This window comes from Neophocaena asiaeorientalis, unplaced genomic scaffold (assembly GCF_003031525.2).
Source record: "Neophocaena asiaeorientalis asiaeorientalis breed wild unplaced genomic scaffold, Neophocaena_asiaeorientalis_V1.1 scaffold629, whole genome shotgun sequence".
Classification (NCBI taxonomy): domain Eukaryota; kingdom Metazoa; phylum Chordata; class Mammalia; order Artiodactyla; family Phocoenidae; genus Neophocaena; species Neophocaena asiaeorientalis.
In genome coordinates this window covers 3327671-3341986 of record NW_020175468.1, presented here as the reverse complement: position 1 = coordinate 3341986, position 14316 = coordinate 3327671, and the positions used below count along the sequence as shown (strand labels likewise).

General features: G+C 48.2%; 1 long non-coding RNA gene across 1 annotated transcript in view; it reads left to right on the top strand.

The window, feature by feature from the left end:
• LOC112415600 (uncharacterized) overlaps window positions 1-14316 on the top strand; it is a 28302-nt gene extending 13986 nt beyond the window's left edge. The window contains exons 2-3 of the long non-coding RNA XR_003006333.1: window positions 12097-12197; window positions 14278-14316. This is a non-coding gene — a long non-coding RNA (uncharacterized LOC112415600). The remainder of the gene's footprint in view (window positions 1-12096; window positions 12198-14277) is intronic.

Here is a 14316-nt window from a genome sequence, read left to right as displayed (position 1 = left end):
CTGCTTTCTACACATCCTCACCAGCACTCATTACTGTCTGTCTTTTTGATTGTAGCCATCCTAGTGGATGAAGCGGTCTCCACTTGTGGTTTTGATTTGCATTTCCCTGGTGGCTAATGATGTTGAGCATCTCTTCATGGGCTTGTTGGCCATTTGTATTCTTTAAAAAAATTTTTTTTTAAATTTTACGTTGCAGTATAGTTGATTTGCAATGTTGTGTTAATTTCAGGTATACAGCAAAGTGACTCAGTTATAGATATACATATGTCTATTCTTTTTCAGGTTCTTTTCCCATATAGGTGGCCATTTGCATTCTTCATTCTTTTTTACAGCTGCATGGTATTCCCATTTAGATGGACCCAGTTTATTTAACCTGTTTTCCACTGATGGCCAGTGGATTACTTCCAATATCTCGCTGGTAGACACACACCATGCCCTAAAAACCTCCTAAATGTATAATTTTGGATGTGTCAGGTTGTACCTGTAGGATCAGGCCCATGAGTGAAATCTCCGGGTAAAGGGTAAATAAATGTGCTATAATCTTGACCAGTATTTCCCCGTACAGTTGATTCTCGTTCCCACATGCCATATTTGTGAATTCATCTACCTGCTAAAATTTCTTTGTAACCCCCAGATCAGCACACCGGGTGCTTTCCCAGTCATTTACAGACATGTGCAGAGCAAGTGAAAAATTTGAGTTGTCCTGTGTGCCTGTTCCCAGCTGAGATCGACCAGGGCGACCCTCTGTCTTCTTGTTTCAGCTCTTACACTGTAGCCGAGTGGCTTTTTCTTGGTCTGTTTAGTGCCACGTTTTTCACATTTTGGGGCTTTTTGTTGCTGATTTAGCTGTTTAAAATGCCCCCCAAACATTGTGCTGAAGTGTTGGCTAGTGTTCCTAAGCACAGAAGGCTGTGATGTGTCTCAGATGAGCTTCGTTCAGGTGTGAGTTACAGCGCCGTTGGTTATGGGTTCGCTGCGAATGAATCAGCCGTATATATTAAATCAGGTGTCTTTAAACAGAAACACACGTTAAAAACAAGGTTATGTACTGATCGGTTGATGAAAATGTTGGGACCAGAGGCTCATGAGAAGCTGTATTTCTCCCAGGAGCAATAGTTCCTTATTCTCTAATTCAGTGTTTGTGGCAACTTTGTAGAACATAACTACCACGAATCACAAGAATCGGTTGTGTAGGTTTTTTTTGTTTTTTGTTTTTTTAAGCTGTGCTTTACCGGGATACAAATTAAGTATAATAAAAGGCACAAACCTTAAGTGCACTGCTTGATGAATTTTGGCAAATATTACCTATGTAACCATCACCCAGATCTAGCTACAGACCATTTCCATCATCACAGAAGATTTCCTCGTGGACCTTCCTAGTCAGTACTTAGCCCTCTCCCCCTCCTGCTGCCCCCTTAAGGCAATCACACCTCCGATTTTTTTTCCCCATCAGTTTCACTAGGACTTTACTTCAAGGGGATCGCACAGTGAATGGTCTTCTGTGTCTGGCTTCCTTTCCTCAGCATGGTGGATTTGAGATTCATCCATGACCTTGCCTGTATCAGTCGTTTATTCCCTTTCATTATTAAGCTGTATTCAAGCGCGTGGATATAACGTAGTTTGTTTCTCCATCTACCAGTCGATGGACACTGTGCTGTTTCCAATTTGGGGCTTTTGTGAATAATGCTGCTATGAAAATTTCTGTACAAATGTTTCTGTAGACATACTTTTCACATCCGTTAAGTCAATACCTTGGAGTGGAATTTCTGGGTCATAGAGTAGGTATATGTTTAACCTTAGTAATTCAGGCTTTTAGTTCTCTTCTGGAACAAAACACCTAGTTGAAGGCCATTCCAGGGATATTTGGCAGCTCAGTGTTTCTAGGACGCTGGGTCTGTCTCTGATCCGCTGGGCCTTCCCCCTCAGGAGTGCAAAACGGCTGCTGTAGCACTGGCCATTGTCACCATGCTTCACATCATTCTCTCGAGCAGGAAAGAGTAGGGGCAAATAATCTTCCCAATGTAAGGCTCTGTCTTTTTTATCCAAATGTAAAAATCTTCCCGTGTCCACACTTGGCTGCAAAGGAGGCTGAGAAAGGAAGTTTCTGGCAAAGGGGCAAAAAGCCTATACTCACCGTGAGTCATCCTCTTAGGAGGGTGCATTGCTGAATGGAACCAAATCCAAGTTCTGTTTAAAAGGATATGAGACTGAGACTGGATGTTGGACCCTCCTGAGCCTCGGAGAGGACCCTGTGAGGCCACATTGTCAGGGGCCTGGACACTGGCTAGGAACTGGTGGCTTGTGTTCTATACAAGAGCAAGAGCCCCAGAAGGAAAACTAAAGAGACAAAAGCTTCTAGAGCAGTGGTCCTTGGACCAGAAGCATCAGCATCACCTGGGAACTTGTTAGAAATGCAAATTTTCAGCACACACACACACACACACACACCCCCGCCGCCCCTGCCCCCAACCTGCTGATTCTGAAATCCATTCTTTTCATTCTTTATTTTAAAAGCCTTCCAGGTGATTCTGCCTGCCCACGTTTAGGAACAAGTGGTCTAAAGCATGTGTGGAATGTTGTAGGGGCTTTTCGTTCCCCTTCACTTCTCTTAACTACATTTTTTCCTGAACTTGAAGTGTTCTCTTTTGCTTGATGCCCTGGGCAGCCCTGTGTCCGGTCAGTGTAATCCCTGCTTTTGTTCCCTTCACCCCATCCCGTTACCTGTTTCACTCCTCAGAATTTCCCCCTGTTTTTTATACACTAGTATTAAGAAAAAATTCAAAAACCTTTTCAGATGCCTGATTTTCTTGGCAAGTCTGTGGCTTTGTAGCTTCACTTAGGAGAGCAGTGAATGGCAAAAAGGGAAAAGAGAGAACATACCAAACATTTCTAATGTGTGACTACCTGTGTAAACAAGGCTTTTAGGAGCTAGACACCAGTTGTTTTATGAGCAATCCAAGTTTTATAGGGCACGCTTTTATGTTGTTAAACTAATTCAGTGATTTTAGAACTCTAAAGGTCACTGAACATAAAGGTGGTGTCGATTTTAATTGCTCTCCAAATAGCTCTTTCTTTCTCTCTTCCCAAAAGTCTGGCTGGATGGATAGATGAAAAGAGAGATGGTGAGGCCTGGATCTGGGCAGGAATAGTGGTCATGGAGAGGAGGAGATAAAGTGGAGAGATTTGGGAGGTGGAATGGGTAAGACTTGGGTGAGGGACTTCCCTGGTGGCACAGTGGTTAAGAATCCACCTGCCAATGCAGGGAACATGGGTTCAATCCCTGGTCCGGGAAGATCCCACATGCTGCGGAGCAGCTAAGCCCGTGCACCACAACTAATGAGCCTGTGCTCTACAGCCCGTGAGCCACAACTACTGAGCCCGCGTGCCACAACTACTGAAGCCCGTGCACCTAGAGCCCGTGCCCCGCAACAAGAGAAGCCACCTCAGTGAGAAGCACGTGCACCACAACGAAGAATAGCCCCTGTCACTGCAACTAGAGAAAGCTTGCATGCAGCAATGAAGACCCAATGCAGCCAAAAATAAATGAATTAATTTTAAAAAAAAAGAAAGAGTTGGGTGAGTCAGAGGTGTGAGGTCAAAGTTGGTACTTAGTCTCTAGAGAGGGCTGTATCAGCTAGCTGCTGCCACATAACAAATAACCCCCAACTTTAGAGGCTGTTCTGGTTACTGTTGCTGTTTAACAAGTTACCCCAAAATGTAGCAGCTTAATGGAACAATTGTATTATGCTCACAGGTTTTATGGGCCAAGAATTTGACACAGTGGGTCTCTGCTCCATGATGTCTGCGGTCTTGGCTGGGCAGATTCGCAGGCTGGGGGCTGAGGGCTTGTTCATATGCCATGCGTGGCACCTGGGCTGGGATGACTTGAAGATAAGACCATCAACCAGAGCATCTACTCATGGTCTCTCCATGTGTCTAGCTTAGGCTTCACCATAGCATGGTGGCCTCAGAGCGGTCAGAATTCTATTAAGGCGGCTTAGGGCTTCTAGGGTAAATGTCCTGGTGGACATGGCAGAAACTGAATTGACTTTTATGACCTAGCTTCAGAAGTCACATAGTAGCACTTCTGTTGCACTGTCGTAGTTGAAGTGGTCACAAATTTTCCTCAATTCAAGAGGACTGGCAAGATCGCACTTTGGCAGATCATGGGAGGTTGGAGACGTTATTTCAGCCATCTTTGGAAAACACAATGCGCCACAGTGGATTAAAAAAAACAGTGATTCTAATGGTTGGAATTTGGCCTTGGGTACCTCTGGCTACTTCTGTCTTACCTGGGTGTGTACAGCTGTAGGTCAGCTAGGCGGCTCTGCTTCTAGGGCTTGGCTGGCTGTGAGCTGGGATGATAGAGGTGATGGGCATGTGTCTCTTGTCCTCCAAAAGGCTAGCCTGGACTTTGTCACATGGCAGCTGGGCAAAGAGTAGGCTCAGAAACGCACACCATCACTTCCACCACATTCTGTTGGCCAAGGCAAGTCAAAAGGCCAGCCCAAGTTCAAGGGTTGGATAATAAATAGGAGGAGCTCTAAACAGTGGGACTAGGGAGAAGAAGAGTTTTTGGCCCCAGTGGTCTTTTTTTCAGATCCCCTTACCATCAGCCCTCTCTCATTTTGCTGGGCCTCTCTTCTCAATCAGCGGATTCACAGACTACAGTCCTTGACGCACGGAAGGCTTTGAGAGTCCTTGTGATGGGCTGCAAAGATGTCTAGAAATGCCAACTCATTTGTGTCAGGTTGTGTTTGACTGCAAATAACGGAAAACCTAACAGTGGCTTAAACTGTAAGGATTAAGAAGTCTGGAGGCAGGCAACCCATGAGGAGTTGTTAAGAACCTAGTCTTTTTCTCTCCTCTCAGCAGTTATCCTCCGTAGGTAGGCTTATCAGCCTCCGATTTATTGCCTCATGATTGCAAAATAGCTGCCACAGCTCCAGTCTTCTCAACTGTATTCAAAGCTGGAAGCAGGAAGCAAAAGACTTTCTCCCTAGAGAAGCTCTGTCTTTATATTCTGGAAGAAAAACTTTCCCAGATTCTGTCTTCCCCAGAAGATTCATTGAGCAGAACCCTGTATACTTTGGCTTTTACTTATTTGCAAAACGATGGCTAGCCTAGCTGCTAGGAAGCCTGGGAAAGTGAATGGCTGATAAAGGGGATAGCAGTGCCCCTGGCCTCGTCCAATTATTTTAAAGCTATTTTGGCCACAACCCACAGTAGGAAATATGGACACACAGAGACACACATAATTGAAACCAGTATCACAAACTGCTTACCCTGTGTGATGCTTTTTAGTATTTTCTATTCTATCCCATTCCACTTGACCCTATACTCTTTAACTTAAAAAAAAAAATTCCTTGTCGCAACCTGCTAATTTGATTTCACAACCCTCAAAGGCATGACCCATAGTTTGAAAAAGACTGACTGACTCAGAACAGCGTTTGTTTACATCTTGGAATTGGCAGGGGTTACCCCTTGCAGCACCAGGCTTCTGTGAGCAAGGCGAGGAGGGGTGGGGAAATGGTGTTTGGAAAAGCAACAGCTAGACTTTGCCACATCCTCTTCTCCACCTATCACTTCCCATCAGCAAATGGTAGAGTTCCGTCGACTTTCATTTTTATGACTTGCAAATAACCTGAGGGTTACTAGCATTAAATTAAATCTAAATTAAAATTAGCCTGTTTCTGGAGCTTCGCGGGGACTTTTAATTCTGTATCCTGCTCAGCAGCCTGGCTTCTGCACAACTCCTGATGACAACGCAAAACTCCAATGGCATTCCAAGTGCCGGAGGAATTCACACGATTTTCTGGAAGGACACTTTGTCATTGTTGCATCATGGCTGTTCTCTTGAGCTGGTTGTGGTTTCGCAAGCCCAGCTTTTCCTGCTTTTTATAGCCCAGTGGTGGAGAATGAGGTTCTTCAGAATCACAGGGTCTGAGTTCAAATTCTGGCCTCACAGTGTGGTTTGGGGCAAGTGTCCTGACCCCTGGGAGCCTCAGTTTCCTGCGCTGTGGGAAACGTTCCTCCTGCCTCCCCGGGGACTGGGAGGAATCAATAGGTGTGGGGTTAGCCCAGGGCCTGATACCAAGGAAGCACTGGGGCAGGGTGGGCTCTTCCGAGATGTATCAGTCAGCTTCGGCTGAGTGATTTGCAGTAATGAGTGAGCCCTAGATCTCAGTGGCTGACAACAGCAAAGGCTCCTCTCTCGCTCATGTGTCCGAGCTTCGTGCATTGGCTGTGGCTCTGTCCATGTATCCATGTCATGCCAGGACTTGGGCAGAACCATGCGATGGCTTTTAAAGCTTCTGCTCTGAAGGAACGCAAGACGTCCACTCCCCTGTGCGTAATTTGGGGTTGCAGCTTTGCATGCTAATTGTGTGTCCCCCGCCTGCCCTGGTCACTTTTTCAAAAGCTTTTTGAGTATGTGTGTGTCGAGGAAGGAGAGGGATGTCTAATGTCACCCCTGGTTGAGAACCACTAGTCATGATCTTCTCCAAAGTCAAGGACTGGGTCTGCTTTTGTTCATTATGGTATCCTCAGCTCTCACCCATGCTGGACACAGAGCCAGAGATTAGCAAACGCCTTTCTCACCAGGCTGCTCTTTGAACGAATGATTGGGTTTGTTTAACCCCCTGTGCAAATTCATTTGTTCACCCCACAAATATTTAGTGACCCCCTACCATGTGCCATGCTCTGTGCAGGCTCTGGGTGTCCCACAGGGAACAAAACAGACAAAAATCCCTGTCCTTGGGTGGGGGGGGTTGACATTTTGGTGGGGGAGACAGACAATAAAAACTCAGAGAGACGTATGATTTTTTGATGTTCAAGTATTTTCAAAGTAAAAAATTTTCATTTTGGAAAACCGCAGATGTGCATAAAGTAGAATAAGTAAAACATGGACCCCATCAACCAACTCTTTGCCAATTTTCAGTTTTCCGCCACTCTGACAGACCAGCGCTGTCCAAGAGAGCTTTCTGCCACCATGGGAATGTTCTAGATCTGCGGTGTCCTGTGTGGTAGCCACCAGCCACGTGTGGCTGTCAAGCCCACGAAATGCCGCCCCCGTGACCGCGAACTAAATGTTTAATTTCCTTTACACTTTTAAGGTAAATCTTTCTGATTTAAAACTTTCGTATTCCTCATTGTTCCCCTTTTTTCCCATTTGCTTACTGTGGTAAAACATACATAACAAAACGTACCATCTCAGCCATCTCGAAGTGTGCGATTCAGCGACACTAAGTGCGTTTGCATAGCTGTGCAACCTTCACCCCCATCCTTCTCCAGAACTTGTAGCATCTTGCAGAACCGAAAGTCTGCACCCACGAAACAATAACTCCCGGTTTCTCCTCCCCTGCCCCCAGTCCCTGGCAACTGCCACTCTACTTCCTGTCTCTCCGTCATAAGTGGAATCAGATGGTATCTTTGTCTTTTTGTCACTGACTCACTTCACCTAGCTTAAGGTCATCCATGCCGTTGCCTGTATCAGAATTTCCTCCCTGAATGATATTCCATTGTAAATAGACACCACATTTGGCTTACCCATTCATCTGTGGATGGACACTTGGGTTGTTTCTACCTTTTGGCTCTCGTCAATAGTGTTGCTGTGAACGTGGGTGTATAAATATGTCTTCAAGACCCTGCTTTCAATTCTTTTGTGTATGTATCCAGAAGTGGACTTGCTGGGTCATATGCTAATTCTATTTTTAATTTTTTGAGGAACCGCCAAAGTGTTTTTCACAGCAGCTGCAACATTTTACGTTCCCGCTAACAGAGCACCAGGGTTCCAGTTTCTCCAGGTCCTCGGCAAGACTTGTTAAGTTTTGGTTTTTTGATAGTAGCCATTCTGATGGGGGTGAGGCAGCATCTGTGGTTTTGATTGCATTTCCCTAATGATTGGTGGTGCCGATCATCTTTTCCTGTGCTTATGGCCATTTGTATATCTTCTTTGGACAGATAACTACTCAAGTCATTTCATTAGCTTGAACTTAAATGCGCGTAGTCACACATGGCTAGTGGCTTCCGTATTGGACAGCGCAGGTCAGTATGCCCCTGAACTCCCAGAACTGGATTATTCTGCAGTAAATCACAGACATTTTATCATTTCGCCCCTACGTATTTTAGGATGTATTTCTAAAAGGTAAGGACTCTAAAAGAAAAAAAGCAGAAAAACAAAAACACGATGCCATCGTTATACCTAGAATCTTAATCACAATTTCTTAGTATCATCAAGTATCCAGACAGCATTCAAATTCTGTCTTTCCACTCTTAGTGGGTTCATTTGCGTCTTTCAAGGCTCCCTCTGTCTGCCAGGTTGTGAGCTGCAGGATCCTGGGTAGCCCTGTGCATGAGTGGGCAGGGGGCACGTATCACTGGTTGTGTGTGGCCCATGGTTTCCCATTCAACACTCTATTTAGCCTCGTTTATCTCACCTGACAAATAGGGTAACGACAGGGGTTTGGAAGGACCCGAGGAGACCTGGTACCTGGCAGTTTAAGTCGGACCACATGCATAATCAAATGATATGTAAACCCTTCCATAGGGTAACTCCATTTTTAGTTTTTTTAAGGAGCCTCCAATACTGTTCTCCATAGTGGCTGCACCAATGTCCATTCCCACCAACTAATTTATTTATTTATTTTTGGCTGTGTTGTGTCTTTATTGCGGTGCGTGGGCTTCCTACTGCGGTGGCCCCTCTTGCTGTTTCTCAACCACTGCGCCACCAGGGAAGGCCTGTAGACTTTTTAATGATGGCCATTCTGACTGGTGTGAGGTGATACCTCATTGTAGTTTTGATTTGCATTTCTCTAATAATTAGCAGCGTTGAGCATCTTTTCATGTGCCTGTTGGCCATTTGTATGTCTTCTTTGGAGAAATGACTATTTCGCTGTTCTGCCCACTTTTTGATTGGGTTGTTTGTTGTTATTGAGTTGTACGAGCTGTTTGTATATTTTGGAAATTAAGCCCTTGTCAGTCATATCATTTGCAAGCATCTTCTCCCAGGCTATAGGTTGTCTTTTCCATTTGTTTATGGTTTCCTTTACTGTGCAAAAGCGTATAAGTTTGATTAGGTCCCATTTGTTTATTTTTGCTTGTATTTCTGTTGCCTTGGGTGTAAACCCTTCAAAATGTGCTCAAGGGCCAAATGTGGCAAAAGGCACCAGGTGGAAAAGCTGGGGCCTGGGGACTTTTGTCCAACCTGACTGTGCTGTGGCCAGAAAGCTTTGGGGGTTGCCACGCTAGGTAAGATTCACATGGCAGCTAAAATGATTGTGTAACAGGATCTGTCGCTTACGAAATACTCTACTACACCTGAGGATTAAAGGCCTAAGAGCCTCTCCACTGCCGTACCCATTTTACAGATGAGGGCACTGAAGCCTAGAGCGGTGAAGTCACTTGCCCGACTTCAGCCCGTGTGTGGGGAAGTGGGGATTTGAACTGCTGACTCCACCCCCAGACTGTCACCCCATGCTGGGCCTCTTGGCATCAACCTGATAGCGACATAGATGCCAACCCTGGCGCCTGAACGGGGGACCCATCTCAGAGGAACCCCGGACCTGCTGATCATTGACAAATGGTTTTCTTTTTATTATGGAAACTTTCAAGAAGACGTAAATTAACTAGAATGGTGTACTGAAGCCCCCAGGTAGCCATCATCCAGCTCTCACAGTTACCAAAATTTGCCATGTCTGTTAGCTCTCCTCCCCCACTACAACTCTGCTGATTATTTATTTTGTACAGTTTTTTAAAGGTAAAATGAACATGCGTTGAATTGACATGTGTTGACATACACAAATCTGAGCTGTGAATTTTTAAACCCCCATGTAACGGACACCCCATCACCATGCAGAGCCTTGCCCTCTCCCCGCAAAGTCCCCCTCATCCATTGCTCTGCTGTGACCATCTGAATGAAAACACATGGATAACAGATTCTCACAGGCTGGAGCCTCCCACTGGACATTCACCCGCAGATCCCGTTTGGAGAGCCCTGTTCAGGAGACACCCACCTCCTGGCTCTACTTCTGGTCCGACGTTTACAGAACTTGGGCCACACCCAAAGCTTGGGGCAGGGAGGAGGGGAGGACCCACATGCAGCTGGCGGCTCTCACAAAGCCGCCTTGAGCGCTTGTGATCACCCTGGTCCAGGGCAGTGCACCTGGAATCTAGATGGGCCAGGATCCCGTGTTCCAGGGTCTTGTGACAGATGCTTTCTAGATCTTTCTGGGGCCTGGGGCTCTCCATAAAAAGGAGAAGCAGCTCCCGTTCCTCCTCTCTCTTCCATCTGCTCTCGCTTTATCACTTTTTTGGATCTGAGCTATCCCAGGCATTCACAAAATGCTAACAAAGGCTGTCACCCAGCTTGGTCTTATCTTGACGCTGTGGCCATGTTGGCTTCACATTTAAAAGAGAAACAATATGGGGCTTCCCTGGTGGCGCAGTGGTTGAGAGTCCGCCTGCCGATGCAAGGGACGCGGGTTTGTGCCCCGGTCCGGGAGGATCCCACGTGCCGCGGAGCGGCTGGGCCTGTGAGCCATAGCCGCTGAGCCTGCGTAAAAAAAAAAAAAAAAAAAAACAATATGATGAGAGGACCGTCTGTGGGATAGTGGTTAAGGGTGGGGACTCTGGAGTCAGCCTACCTTGGCTCAGACCCCAGCCTGACCACTGACTACTGGAGGGATCTCGGGCACATGGCTCACCGTTCTGAGCCTCGCCTTCCTCATCTGTGGAATGGGGCTGCGAAAAGCACCTGCTTCATAGGGATTCAAAGATGGTGAACAGGCTAATACGTGCAGAGTACTTAAAACCAGCAGCCACCATCATCATCATCACAGCCACCATCATTATTGTCACCAGGTCAATCCTTGTTATTCGTGGATTCCATATTTGTGAATCCGCCGATTTGCTAACATTGATAACCCCCGAGTCAATACTCACGGCGCTTTCCTGGTCACGTGTGGACGTGTGCAGAGCCATGAGTCTATTTGAGTCTCCCGACGCACGTGCTCCCAGCTGAGGTTGAACACGGCGACCCTCTGCCTCTCTGTTCAGCTCGAGAGCTATAAACAAGCATCCTCTTTAGTGCCCTGTTGTTTTGCACTTTTGTGCTTTTTGTTGGTGGTTTTGCTCTTAAAGACGGCCCCTCCCGTGTAGGGCTGAAGGGCTGCCCAGTGTTCGAAAGCACAGGAAGGCTGCTGCGATGTGCTCTGGAGAAATCGCGCGTGTGAGATGGCCTGCCCTCAGGCATGAGTTATAGCGCTGTTGGCCTTGAGCTCAGTATGAGCGAATCAACGATTTATATTAAATCAGGTGTCTTTATTGTTTTATTATTTTTTAAAAAATTTATTTATTATTTATGGCTGAGTTGGGTCTTCGTTGCCGTGCGCGGGATTTCTCTATTTGCGGCGAGTAGCGGCTACTCTCATTGCGGTGTGCGGGCTTCTCATCGTGGTGGCTTCTCCTGTTGCGGAGCACGGGCTCTAGGCGCATGGGCTCAGTAGTTGTAGCACACGGGCTCTGTTGCTCCGCGGCATATGGGATCTTCCCGGACCAGGGCTCAAACCCGTGTCCCCTGCATTGGCAGGCGGATTCTTAACCACTGCGCCACCAGGGAAGTCCCAAACAAGGTGTCTTTAAACAGAAACACACATAAACCAAGGGGATATATTGATGGGTTGATGAGAATGGGACCAGAGGCTGGCAGGAAGCTAACCCCGTCTTTCCCCAGGGGCGGCAACTCAGTGGCCATAATCCCAAATTCACAGTGACCTTATGGGACATAAGCACCTCAGATGACAAGACCTGACTGTATTTTGCTAGATTGAAGTGCTGATGGATTATATCATATAATGTTATATGCTATTGCATGATGTGTGTGTGTGTGTGTGTGTGTGTATACACACACACACACACACACACACACACAGTATATGTAGATATAGTGCGGTGTGTCTGCATATATATATGTGATAATGTACAGTGTTGTTTCCTATAGTTTTAAACTTGTATTTGACCTCTCGTCTCTCTGGCTACATCCTTCTCCTTTTCACTGACTGTCCCACTCACAGCCTCTCTCTCATTCTCTCTCCACAGCTGGCCCCCGAAAGGACGCTCCCCACGTCCCCAGCTGGGGGCCCTGCGTAGACCTGGAGTGGACACCCCCTCCTTCCCTTCATGATTCGTTTGTAGCGCAGGTAACCAGCCAAGCATCCCGCTCATTCCCGGAGGGGCGTGGTCCCCTGTCCACCTCCCCGGAAGGGACGTTCCTTCTTGGAAGAGCCTGGCTCAGCCACATCCTTCAGCCCCGCCCTCTCCAGCCTGGGCCCCCTGGGTCATTCGGGCCATTTCCCCAACCTCTATGCCATCTGCAGCCAGGATCTCCCGCCCCGCTTTCCGGCTTCTCCCGATTCTCTGCAGATCCTGCCTTGTCATTCCCTAGCCAGGCCTTGCCCACCTTAGGCTGGTTGGGAAGGGCAGGGGCTCGTAGGCCACAGAGCTGGTGACATGGGAAGACAGTGGGTGTGGGCGGAGATATGAAGCCGGAGAGAGAGTATGTTATCTTGCTGCACCAATGCAGCAAGAGCCTTGGAAGGGCCTCTCTGGGGCAGTCCCCGGGGCCAGCTCTAGAGGCGAGGGTGATTGGTGTGTGAGGCTCCGGGGCCGTGTGTTTCTGTTCCAGACTGGGCTTGTTAACCCAGGGCCCGTGAAGTGTGTACGTGTGTGCATATGTATGTGTGTGTCCCGTGACACACTTCCCCCTGGGAAAGAACGTGTAACATTTCTGGCCCACGTGCATGTTTCTGGCAAGAGGGTCTTTTGCTTTCATCAGACTCTCCAAGGTACTGTTCAGAGAAGACCCTGAACTAACCATGTGGGGTCCCTCCCTGAGATTCTTTGTGTCACAGAGCCGTCGAGGGTAATAGGGGCTGTAGTGGCGATCAGGAAGTTCAGAGAATGCTATTGGGGGTTAGGGGTTGTGACCCAGCTGAGAGCACAAGTAAGATTTTGTGTGTGTTTGGCGGGGGAGAGGGGGGCGGGGCACGACAGTCACCATGTCCTCACCATCCCCCTCCCCCTACCAAGAAGAAAAAGAGAGGCTAAGAACTCCACAGCCCTGGACTGGGATTGTGTGTGATTTCTCGTGTTCTGTCTGCGCGGTTGGGAGGGAAGGATGTGTGGGCTGATGGAAGGATAGGCGGATGGGGACTTCCCTGGTGGTCCAGGGGTTAGGGCTCAGTGCTTTCCCTGCCCGGGCCCGGGTTCGGTCCCTGATTGGAGAACTGAGATCCCGCAAGCCTCTCAGTGTGGCCCCAAAAAAGTAAAAAGGAGGAGTGGGTGGGAGGACGGGTCAGTTTGTGTGTTTGGAAGACAAGGAAGATGGGTGGTTGGGTGGAAGTTTGGAAAGATGGGTGCGTGGAAGCTTGGTGGGATGTCCGGAGCAGTGGTGGTTGGCGCAGGGGTGGATGGGCAAACACAGAGAACTTGTTTTCTCACTTGTAAAATGGGGCACACGGCATCCCTTTCCCATGGGGGCTGAACAAGCTAACATTTGTGAAACGCTTGGGACAGTGCCTGGCATTTGGTAAGCAGGAGACAAATGTTAGCCGTCCTCATCATTCCAACAGGCTCAGCCCGGCTCCGGCGGTTCCTCTGCCTCAGAGCACCCGCCCTCCTGGTCCCTCTCCCTCTCTCTTCCCTTCCTTGAGAACCACGCTGCATGTGTCTTCCAGGGGGACCCAGAACCCAGGCCCCTTCATGCCGCCTCCCCTCCCTCCCTCCTTCACCCAGTCACATGTAGGACAGGAGGACAGGCTTGGGGCCAGACTTCTGGGTTCAGGCCTGGCTCTGCCACCTGCTAGCTGGGAGGCAGAGAACCATGGTCTCAGCTCTTCCTTTTACTCATCTGCAAAGCGGGGGTGGCAGGACTCACCTCGAGGGATACTGTGGGGATTAAATGAGTTACATGTGTGTGAAGCACTTAGCACGGGGCCTGCATGTGATCAGGACTCAGTCTGGGTTGATGTCATCACCACCGTCATCAGATGCTGGGGAGAGAGAGGGAGGAGGAAGAGGCAGCTGTCTGTCTCTGATCAGGAGGTTCTGGTACAGAGGGCACCTGCCCAACCCCTACCCATGCCCCTAGACTGAAGGGGACAGAAACCTGACCCCTCCAGGGGTCTTGGCCCCAGGGAATGGTCCTTGCAGGGAGGGTCCTGGCACGCTGCCGACATCTAACTTGTCTCCCTTGCCCTCTTCCCGCCCCGCCCCGTCCAGTGGCGATGGATGATGAGGATGGGAGATGCTTACTAGACG